The sequence below is a fragment of the Neomonachus schauinslandi genome, chromosome 2 (genome assembly GCF_002201575.2).
Source record: "Neomonachus schauinslandi chromosome 2, ASM220157v2, whole genome shotgun sequence".
NCBI classification, from domain to species: Eukaryota; Metazoa; Chordata; class Mammalia; order Carnivora; family Phocidae; genus Neomonachus; species Neomonachus schauinslandi.
Window position 1 is genome coordinate 173,778,686 of NC_058404.1, and position 12,768 is coordinate 173,791,453.

Here is a 12,768-nt window from a genome sequence, read left to right on the forward strand (position 1 = left end):
GAGAATCTAGAAAGGAGAAAAAAGAAGGATCTAATATAAACTGTATATTCCTCCAAGTTCACCTACAGGTTCCCTCCTTTCCTCTGAACAGTCATGCCATAATCTACCAGTCGAATATGACTGTGCTATTCTAGATTTCAATTCCACAAAGTAACCCTTCACCAGTACTCTATGACATCTCTTAGAGACCTTATTCCTAGACATGTCATTCAAGGACTCATCTCCTGGGAAGAGGAATCGCCATCTGATTCCTCACACCGCAAAAATAAATTTGCGAGAAACAAATTCTTCAGCAGGAACCACGCCCTCAATATCATGGAAACTCATTTTTGAAGTGAAGACAGGATGCTGACGGATGCATAATTTGATGCTCTTTACAAAGAATAGAGTTCTTCCAATTAAATATGGATGGGCTAAAGACCACCTTGGAACCCCACAGTATCGTCATCAACAGGAGAACAGTATTATATACACTCAATCCTCAAGTATCTTTGTAGCTCAGAAATGAAATTCATTATAAATAGAAGTATCAATTTCCTCAGAACCACAACTTAATCCCCTCTTAGACCACTGTTATCTTGATACATTGATCTGATGCATTCGACTGCTGTCTTAAATTATGTACATCCACTAAAGATATTAACCATGTCCAATGTCAGAAAACATTATCAATCTTTTCTTTTTCTGTCACTCCTCTTCTCATTGCTCTGATCTCCAGGTTCTGGGCCACCCTAGGATCTCAGCGATTGGCAATGAATGGAGGAAGAAGAAGGTGATAATTGGCCCTTGGAAAGCATTTATATTATGAAATTATCACTAGCATCTCCTTTCTGGAACTATTTCCCCCTTGCCTCTCCCTTTCAACATATCTTCCCTGTTCTTTTTCTCTTGCTGCCTTGAATCAACTGCCAACAATCCCTCAGATAAGTCCATTTGCAATAGAGTCTTGGCAGGTCTGTCTGTGAGTTTCCTCACCAGCATTACTTATTATTTTTTTTTAAGAATGAATCTTCAGTTGTACCTCTCAGCCTACGTGTTAGGTCTGCACCGTGAAGTGATATCATCAGGAACACTTTTTTCTGTCCTTTTGAGCACTGTTAGCAATGCATGATTTTTTACTGTTTCATTTCTTAATTCAGAATTAAGCTATACAATTGTAAGGGAACTTTATTTGATTTTTTTTAAGATTTTATTTATTTATTTGAGAGAGAGAATGAGACAGAGAGAGAGAGCATGAGATGGGGGAGCGTCAGAGGGAGAAGCAGACTCCCTGCCGAGCAGGGAGCCCGATGCGGGACTCGATCCCGGGACTCCAGGATCATGACCTGAGCCGAAGGCAGTCGCTTAACCAACTGAGCCACCCAGGCGCCCTTATTTGATTTTTAAAAACTAAAAACAAGAGTAAATTTCCGTTCTCATGAAGGATTCATCTTTGTTAGGACACAGACGATCCAAGATGGTGTCACCTTTTAAAGATGCTTTTACAGTTTCTGATAGACCCAGATAGCAGCTCCGTTGTAATCCCAGGTTCCCATAGTGAATTAAATCTGCTTTGGGTTATTTAGGTCACATACTGCATAAACGCCCTCTCTGTGTCATTTTTCTGTAAAGAGTGAGTGTGCTTCAGTTTTCTCTATAATATACATTTATTTTTGGAGCTCATTAAACAGGTTACGGAAATTTAAATAGGTCTAGCCAGTAGATAGAAGCTAAAGCTGAAGTTAGAAGTACTCTCTGTGGTATTATCTAACGCAAGATGAGGGTCGTTTTTAACTCTTGGCTGCTACCTCCAAAGGAACTAAGAGCACTCTGAAAATCAGGTCTGAAAATCAGGTCTACTCCTTTCTAAATATGCTGTGATTGCTTAAGAATATTAGTTTTGTTTTAAAAGCAATAGAGAGTGATTGCTATAAGCAATCCTTGTCCAGGTGGGGGTGGGAGTAAGAAAATTCTAGTTTAAATAGTATAGTCCAATTGGTCTTCCCCACCATCCCTTCATATTCCCTTGGCTACAAATACATGGTTGTAACCCCTCCTTAATCTTAAACTGGTTTGTATTTTTCTAAAGTCTAAGATCATTCCTGGACAAGAATAAACTAGGGGCTTAGGGATTAATTCTTCAACTGCATTTTAGTAAAGGTGCCATATGAATTCATTTAATTATACAGGACAGTACAGTAAGTTGACGCCTCTGTATGGAAAGCTTCCCCATGCTCTGAAAGAGTTAACCCCTCTGCGCCTCATCTATGTCCTAGGTGGGACTAATGACCACAGGAGAAATATGCCAGTGTGTTCGACACTAAAGGACTTTTCTTATTTCAAATGTACAAGAGAAATAATGTATTCATCCATGGGAAGAGCTGACTCCTCTGTTTGGGTACTTTTGAAAACCACAGTTTCATTAATTAAATCTTCACAATTTTAATGATAGCTTAGAATAGTAAAAAGGAACAATTTCTAAAGAATTGATAATTACTAATTCAATTACTGGCAGTGCAAGGAGCCTTCAGCTTTACCTTGTGGGATAAGCTATAAGATGTTAAATATGCATTTTTAACACATTCAAAATATTCTCATTAAGAAATTCAACATTTTTAAAAAGTACCAGACTCCCAAATATTTTATTGTACTTCACTTGTTCTCACTTCAGCAACAAGCTCTAAGCAATTTCAACATTCTTAAGAAACCAGAAAGTAGAGCACTTCAAGGATAGATAGCAGGGAATGTTAGGAATTAAAAAAAAAAAGCCACGAGAAAATACTTTCAGTATGCTTTTCAAGAGGAAGAGGTGATCCATGGGAGGTCTATTCATGTAAGTGTATAAGTGTGTTTTGAGGATTTTTGCAACAGTTGAAATCCTTATCCTTGTTCAAAGGGAGAAATAGCCGTGTGTTTGCATGACTATGTAGACTGATATTTTGAGTCATTACTTAGTCCAGCAGCTGTGGCCATGCCCTTTTGTATGATACAAAATAAACAGAGAAGCAGAATAGAATAAGGCAAGTGAATTATTTTTTTTTTAAAGATTTTATTTATTTGAGAGAGAGAGAACATGAGAGGGGGGAGGGTCAGAGGGAGAAGCAGACTCCCTGCCGAGCAGGGAGCCCGATGCGGACTTGATCCAGGGACTTTAGGATCATGACCTGAGCCGAAGGCAGTCGCTTAACCAACTGAGCCACCCAGGCGCCCAAGGCAAGTGAATTCCATAGAGTGTTAACTCTTTCAGTGTGATAGTGGTGATGGCCTCTCTACAGTTTAGCTGTGAAATTTAGACCAGTAATAGACACTGCAACCTATTTGGGGGCAACTTTAATCATCACCCGTGAGCCATGACTAGCACCAACAGTGAGATGAGATCATCAGTGATAATCCACTGGAGAAGAGCTAGTTTATCACCAAATCTGCTGGATAAAAGTGAGGACAAGTGACCTGTCCATCTACATATTCCAGAGAACAAGAGCCCTAAAGTGAGATATTTGCCTGCCAGTGAATATTTATTGTGTGCTGAGCATTCTTCTGATCCTGTATGTGGCTGAAAAGAAATAGTTCTTGTCCTTGTGGATCTTAAAAATCTAGTAGAAATAGCCAAATATTGCATTTAATAAGAATCGCAGGAAACCAGAAATTTACATCAAAAGAGCAAATTAGCCATGTGTTACCCAGGGTTTTAGAAGAAGGAATGCTATAGACTAGATAAGGAAAGTAAAGGGAAGAAATGGCAAATAACACAGGCAGGCAAGTGAGGCAGGGGATGCTAAATATAAATCAACTTAGACATCCTCAAATGCAACTACAAACCTGTGTCGAAGTCCCTGACTTACAGAATGAACAGTGGAACCACAGATGAACCAAGAGCACAGCAGTCAGGAGAACTTCAGGGTGAAGCCATCCCCAGGCATGCAGTCAAGCAACCACGACATTGTTCCACTCATCATGTAGGTAGACCAAGCACATCCTGTTTCCATGGGGACAAGAACTGTGACACAGCTGACATCTTGAACTTAAAAATAAATTCCTCTAGGTTATATACCAACTTTTGTTTAATGATGAGTTTCTTCGGCTCAACCCTCAAATCTCTTAGGCTATTGGATAAATGAATTTGGTTGGCCCAAAGAAAACTCTGTGGCTGTGAGTTTGAATGAAAATGTAAGCATGGTGAGTTTTTGGTTTTGGGGGGGGTGGGGTTGGTTTTGGGGATTTTTTCTGACCTTCAGTGTGGAAGGCATGGAAGGCACTGGAAGAAAGAGTTTTACTCACACCTGCTGCGTCTCTAGCGGATCCTGGGATTTCTACTACTCCTCTATGTTAATTGCCAACATAACATTTTCCCCTATGTTTACTCTCAAATGATTTTCTAGGATACAAAGAGGGTAAAGCAATGGAAATATATAATAGAAGATAATTACTTCCACCCCCTTTCAGTTGAATCTTGAGATTCAAAGCTTTTGGATCTCTCATAAGCCATCAGAAAAGTGCTGTTTTTGTCCTTTGGCTGATTACATCTGCTACATAAAATATAGCTTCCTTTGAGGTTTTGAATGATATATCTTTTGAAGATTCTCAATACCAAGATAAAATAGAGCTTTATAGCACTTTGTAAACTCAGACTCAAGGGATTTCCCATAACTAGTGAGTTCCTTTTTAATATTTACAAGAAAACAACAGCAACCACCTTCAAACAATTGTATACTATACCAGAAATACAAATGGCATCTAAATATACATATATATTTACACACACGTTCTAAAATGTGTTCCACGTGTTGTAGAAAAATAAAATCCATCCATTTTGGTGAGTACCAATAACTTTCAGTTTTCAATCCTAAATTGAGCAAGATAACCTACAAATCTGTTCACTCGTTACAAATGTTTATTAAGCGTCTACTATGTGTCAAATACTCTTTTAGGCACTGGACACAAAAATCCCTTTCTTCATGGAGCTGATACTAAAGTGAAAGACTTACATCCTGTTTGTGCAGCCTACTAGGAGAGGCTAACTAGGTAACTACTTAAGATAGACCTAAATAAACAATTTCTAATGCTGTGTATTCTCCCTTTATTATGTATTTTTGTTTAGAGTTTATCTTAGTGCTACAGGTAAAAAGACAGTTCTCAACCTGTTGCAGCGTGTAAAGATTATCTGATATTTCACAACAAAGTCAATACCAAATTCTTTCAGAACGGATTGTTTTGTTTATCTTGAGTGCTAGAATAAGGTAATTGTTAACAGTTAATGCTTGAAACAAATCACTCCATTTCAAAATAATTATGAAGACTATTCTCCCTTGTTGTCAAGCATGATATCTGTTTTGATGATACTATACCAAAAAGTGTGTTTTTAAACTGGTTATAGTTTCACAAAACACTATAATGACTAAGAAATTGCAGATATATTTAGTATCATTGTTTTCGCCATAATGAATTTGGTCTTTTGACTGGTTAAAGGTCCATTTTCATGATGTCAGATCTCTGAGTGGAATTTTGAGTTTTTGGAACTTCAAAAGGCTCATTATGTAATATAACCTTCAAATCTAATTTGAAAGGAAATGCTTCACTAGAGTCCATTTCCTGAGTGTGTCTTGTAAATAGATTCAAGTTTGGACATTCCCTTTTGCTAATGCCACCTCTTTTTGTCATTCCTGTATATGTTCTCTTATAATTAGATATTGGAATGTTGAAATCCAATAAGCTTAAACTTAAAAGGAATCACACGATTCCAGAGCTGAAAATAATCTCTGAGGTTCCCCTAGTCCCACTTGGTTACTTTATGCTGAAAACACTGAGGGAATAAATAGCTTCAGTATATGAGGTGTTAATACAGAGTTCATCTGCTGCCTGCTGGTGCCATTTCCCAGTTCTGGTACCTGGCTCAGGTGAAGAGGAAAGTTGTCTTCTTTTCAATAAAAAACATGAGTTGTAAACTTCCTGCACTTCCTTGAATTAGAATTTTTAAATTATTCATAACTCCTTTAAGTGTTATTTATTTCTAAAATGTGGTCAATAATTTGTAATCATGGTTTGAGTAAACATTTATAGATACATAATCATATATATAATATAACATGTAATAATCTATATTATAATTATGTATATAATTTACTTAAAATTTTATAGCCTTCTTATTCCTCTCCCTTCCAAAACAAATCCAAATGTTTTAGAGTTCTTAAATTCATAAGCAATATGATCATTACAAATAAAATCAGAAAGATCAGAAATCATACAAGGAGAAAGGAGAAAAAAATGACCAGGAAAGAGGTAAGTTCATTCTTTTTTTCTTTTATTTTGATTCCAGTATAGTTAACATACAGTGATATATTAGTTTCAGGTGTACAATATAGTGATCCAACAATTCCATGCATCACCCCGTGCTCATCACAACAGGTGGCCTCCTGAATCCCCATCATCTAATTCACCCGTCCCCCTACACCCTCCCCTCTAGTAACCAAAAGTTTGTTCTCTATAGTTAAGAGTCTATTTCTTGATTTGTCTCTCTCTCTCTCTTTTTTTCCTTTGTTAATTTGTTTTGTTTCTTAAATTCCACATATGAGTGAAATCATAAACATTGAACTTTACATTGGACTTCCATTGCCTTCCATCAAGGCAAGGACAAGATAAAATGTCTTTGGTCTTATTTTTAGATGAAAAGAGGTAGGAAACATTTCTGGTACTGAACTCCAGATCATTTCAGCATATAGATCTTTATGTAAAGGACAGCAAAATAATGAGCATGGTCTCCACAAGAAGCTTTTCAAAAAGCATCAACATTTCTTCATGGTTCTTATATTGAGTCCAGCGAAGACCATTTGAACATTAAATTGTATTCCTGGAAAATAATTTTTCTTTAGGGCAAAAAAGTATTACTTTAGATAGGTGTATTACTAATAACCTCAACTGAAGCAGGAAGAGAGTTTGAAGCCATTGAAGCAATGAAGATTAGCTTGCTCTATTGAATTAATTAAACATTTGGCCATTTGATTGATGTGGCTCTAACACTGTGGTGGCCTATATAAACAAACCAAAATCTAAGCTTATAAATACCTCAAGATCATGCAATCTAAAGGCTAAGGAAACCAATCCCAAATAGCCAACTAGACTTTAAGCTCTAGCCAATCAAATAATTTCCTTTCTTTGCTTCTGTACTTCATATAAGATTTTTCCCTGGCTCCTGATTGGGGAGTGCTCCCGACCACCATGGGTTAGGTGCTACCTGATTTGAATATATTTTTGCTCAAATAAATCCTTAAAAATTTTTAATGTGCTTCAGTTTCTCTTTTAATATCCCTTACAGTCTTATTCAAATATTATAGAAATGATGCTTTAGGCTAGAATCGATGCCAGCTCATTCAATATTGCATCGTAAACAGCAGAATGAAGGATATCTCCACCTTGGATTACCTGGGACTGCGTGGGAAAAATTGATATTCTTCCCAGGATATTCTTCTAGAGATGCCTTCATTCCAGCCAAAGTCCCTGTAGGGAGACACGAATGGGAGTGGCTTCCCTGGACTTTCATCAGTGGGTCTAAGGAAAACAGGATTTTCTCCTTCTAACTATAGGTCTCTGTAGTCATAACCTGGCTTCTGTGAGGGAGGGCAGGTTATGTAAACCACATAAACTCTACAGGCAGTCTTTATTGTGGTGTAATCAAATCATGAAGGTCCATTTTTCTAAATTAATCATCAGTTTATTAATTTTCCCTTTTTTCACTTCTTGGTGCTAGACCTTACTTTCTTAGGATACTGACACTTTTCTTTTGCATTCATGTTAGTCCATGTCCTCCAAGAAGCAAATACCAGTATCAGATTAACCATGCTAGAAATTTATTAGGGCAACTGCCAGTGAGAGTCAAAGGTAGGGAGCTGGGAGAGGCCTTGCCCTGAACTTGGGTGAAGGAGAGAGAGAGGGAAGGAAGGAAGGAAGGAAGGAAGGAAGGAAGGAAGGAAGAAAGGGAGGAAGGGAGGGAGGGAGGGAGGAAGGAAGGGAGGGTTGATTCTAGATGGGTCTTGCAATTCTAAAAAAGTTCAGTATGGCAATGACAATCTCGGAGGTCTTGAGCCAAAGACTCTGCTGCCAGAGGAATCCCGGGTCTCCCAGGAACAGACCTGCCTTAGGCTCGCTGCCACACCCAGTCATTGGCTGGAGGCCAGTGGAAGGCGTGGCCAGCCCTTGGCAGCCAGGGGCCGCATTACTTGTACTCTCAGCAGTCAGAGATCCAAGAGACACATTCTCTTGGATCTCTGATCTCAGTATACATGTATTTGTATACTGCCACCATAGCAGTATACAAATAATAGCCTTACCTTACCGTGAACAGAGTTATTTATACTCCTTTCCATTTTTGCTTATTTAATATATAATAATAATCACTTTTTGAGTGTTCACCATGTGACAGACACTGTTAAAACCTCTACATGCATTATGTCATTTCATCCTCACAAACACCCTGTTATTATTCCCATTTTACAGAAGATTACTTAATAAGTCTCCTGCACAGACACGCTATGATGGACTATTATGTCATCTTCTTTAAATGGAGAACTATATTTCCCAGAATCCCCTCATCTATATGGTCCCCCTACCTATATAGTTAGCCAAAAGAAGAACTTGCAAGAGATTTGAAAATTGGAAGTGATGCAGCAAACATTATTCTCTGAAAGTTGTTTTGCTGCCCGATGAGGTGATGGACAGATGAAGCCGTGATCAGTGGGTTCCAAGCATGATCTAGTTCTCCTCTGCTCTGACAGTCTGTCTTTTTATAGCCTACTGGCCCTGATGATCAACAGTGACCTCTTGTATACCTCCAAACACTTGACTGTGGACCCATAGAGTTGGCCTCCACAGAAAGAACAACTCTCCATAAAGCTCCCCGTGGGATCCCCTTTTATGGTTCTAATTTAGCAATAGGCTGTACTTGGCTTCTCAGATTGACTGCTTGTTACCTACTCTGATCTTCTAAACTCTACCTTCTAGACTTTCACTTCTGCAGCTCCTCCCACAACTGTAAAGTCTAACTCCTATAATACATCCTTTTTCTCAGAACGCACAGTGACTCTCCTCCCCTGCCTGAACCCTGACTGATAGAGTAACAGTGCAAACACCTGTTGAATGAATGGGCCATTTAGGCCCAGCCTAGGGATTAAGATGTATGCAGTCAGTCTTCAGAGTCCAATATACTTTGTTTTGGATTAAAGTGAGCACAGTTCATTTGTTTCAAATACCAAATACAGAAGAAGAAATGTTACCATAAATTATTGAAGTTAAAGTCCCTCATTGGTAGTTTCCCATATAGGAGTTTATCCAGCTACCCCACAATGTATGAGACACAGGGCCAAATTCCCCTCCCCCCCCCAAAAAATTAAATAAGTATGAAAACCTATAAATGTACCTGGTTGAGACTCCAGATTTTGGTGTCCTAAAAAGCAGAGGATAACATTTTAGTCAAGAAAATTTTAAGAGCAGATATTATCAGCCAAGCCTCTAATATTAAAAATGTCTCATGTGTCTACAATTGCCTGCAAAATATACCTCCAAGAAACTGAATGGAGTTAATTTTATTATTTAGTAAATACATATTAACTATGTCAATGTATCAACTTGAGTGTTGAAAAATATCTTTCAAAAAATAAGGGCTTGGCCATAATTTAGATCAAGCTGTTTTTTCTTTCTGAGAATAATTTTACAATACACTTCTCTCTTTTATGCTTTTCACCTTTAATTTTTGAACAATATAGAATCAAAATAAGAAAAAAAAATATCACCAATGGTGCTATCACATCAACCTTGGAGGAAAAAAAAATATGGGGCTGTAATAATAGTTGCACACAGTTCTTTTCTGTGCTTGCTCCGTTTATCTATTACGTCTGTCCCAAATGTATCTTTCTGCAAGCCTGAGCATGGTACAGCTTCGCTAGCTGATGTCCTCTTACATTGTGCTGATAGGAGTCACTAGAGGGAGTTCAGAAGCGAGCGAAGGGGAAGGCAAGGGGCAGAAACTACCTCCCTCCTCTTTTTTATTTTTTTCTCTTGGCAGCACCTGGCAACAGCAATCTACTCCAAAAGTGACTGTTTATTCTCACTCCTTTTGGCGCTTCTAGAGCAAGACTCATCAATGGCCTTAAAGAAACAAGCACCAGCCAGGTGGACCCCCTAATCAGGGGTCTGAGCCTGAGCTCTATGAGGCCCCTCCTCTAAGCTGCTACTCCGGGAACCTCCATCTTTTGCCTTTTGTTCCCATAGCCCTTGGGGGCAGAACCTGCTTGTTCTCATTAGCTCTGAGTTTACCCCTGTGCGTCCCTCTTGCAGATCTCCACCACCCGTGTCACCTTATGTTCAGTCTTTCTTGTCAAAGCACTGAATGTGAATTCTGTTTTCCTGCCAGGACCCTGGCTGATATGTTCATTATTACATGACTTCTAGCAAATAAAAGGGCTTTAGATCTCCTTCCTGCCTCCTTCTTCCCCTCCACTATTTAAGGGTGTCTTTAAGGTTTGTCTTAGATGTCCTCGAGAAACATCCCGTCAGAGTTTTCCTCGACTTCTCAGTTTTTTTTGTGATGTCTGTTGTCAGAGCCTTGAAAGCTATGAAACTCTGATCCTGCTGATAGGCATCAAACATGAGATCTTCCCTGATGGCCCATTCTACTTATTCTGCGGCTCCATAGACTACCCAGTCCTTGCTCCAAAAATTTCCAGCGTAATATAACCTCTGCTCTCCAGGGCTGCTTTCTTTGGCGGCCTTTACATATTACTTTTGTGTTGGGTTTTCAGTATTCTTCAGACTTGAAGGGCACAGCTTTCACTTTTACAGTTCTATTTTATTACAAGTGCTACCCTATGGCAGAGGTCTGAGTCATGGGGCTGAGCTGAAGGGCAATCCGTCACTGACAGAGGGAACCATTTAGAATTACCCACACTTTCACAGGAGGGGAAGATGTCCCAACCCCCCATGCCTTCCCTACTGCAACCAGATTATCATCAATTTTATTAGTTTCATTTTCCTTTCCTCTGAACATTTCATTTGAACAAGGGAGTCTTCTGCTACAAAAAGGTTTTCAAAACTACTTGCATAGAGCCTCCTGGTGTACCCAAACTTATCCAATTACAAAGATAAAAATACCTAGGTTTCAAGCTGAGGCCACCACTATAAATGTAAAAAAAAAAAAAATTACGTGGTCTATGATTCTTAGGATTTAATATAAAAACTTCTCCCAAGTTTTATAATATTGAAAAAAGAATGAGTGTGCCCTTTATTTGTTGAAGAGTATTGCTGTGTGCACATGGTCTTCTAGAAAACACAAAGCCTATGTTCCTTGGAATGGTAGTTGTGGGTCCAAAGAACTTAGAAAAGTTATAGAGTGACATTTAATACTTTGGAGGTTCCAGAGTACAAGAAAAACTTCCATCAATTAAAATGATCATGCATCAGAACCCCTGGATTTCACTAGTTAAACAAGAGAAAGTGAAGAAATGTATTGAGCTTCAGATATCTCTAATAAGACATTGTAATTTTTTTTTATTTTAAAGATTTTATTTATTTATTTGAGACAGAGAGAATGAGAGAGAGCACATGAGATGGGGGAGGGCCAGAGGGAGAAGCAGACTCCCTGCCGAGCAGGGAGCCCGATGCGGGACTCGATCCAGCGGGACTCAATCCAGGGACTCCAGGATCATGACCTGAGCCGAAGGCAGTCGCTTAACCAACTGAGCCGCCCAGGTGCCCCAAGACATTGTAATTTGCATTAAAATGCATTAGTTCCAAGGAGTAAATGAAAATTGCATATGAGAGGGATTTGAAAGCTGTGGATTTCTAACAAAAATGACATGCAGATATTTGCAGTGTTCTTCTCAATAAAAGTGAATACCTGAAAAAATATTTGAAAAGAGAGAAAAGAAAGGTAAATGAAGATACAGAAATTTAAAAGAAATCAGAACTCTATGTAGGTGGGAGCTATATAAAGACAGGATTTTTAAGAACTGACTTACTTTGGGACACCTGGGTGGTGCAGTTGGTTAAGCATCTGACTCTTGATCTCAGCTCGGGTCTTGATCTCAGGGTCCTGAGTTTGGGCCCCTCATTGGGCTCCATGCTGGAAGTGGAGCCTACTTAAAAAAAAAAAAAAAAATTGACGTATTTCGTTCAAAGTGGTAAATTCACTATACATTAGCGTCTGTTAGTCAAAATAAGCAAAATGGGAAAATTTTGTGGGAAAATTTTAGTCTTTAAACATTGAGCCATTTACTTGTGATTGTTACAATAATTTCTGTGTGGTTCCAAAGATTGTTTTTGAAGAAAAACGGTTCTTTTTTTTTGGTAAAGATTTTATTTATTTATTTGAGAGAGAGAGAGAGAGGTAGCACCAGTGGGGGGGTGTGCAGAGGGAGAGGGAGAAGCAGACTCCCACTGAGCAGGGAGCCCCATGTGGGGCTCTTGATCCCAGGACCCTGAGATCATAACCTGAGCCAAAGGCAGACCTTAAACCGACTGAGCCATCCAGGCACCCCAGGAAAATGGTTCTTGATAGAAATTTCTATGAGTTTTTTTGATGTGTTCTATCCTCACAGATTTTAGAATGGATTGCTCTAATGTAGATTTTTCTCTCATATGTTATCCAAGGTAATCTCACAGATAGCCTATTGGTTTTCATATGTGTATTTAGTTGGAATATGCATTCTTTATTGCCTATGATATGACTTTTATTTAAGGAGTAACACCTTACTCATATTTAGTTTTCTTATTTATGATCCATTTAATCCAGTTGAAATAAATAAG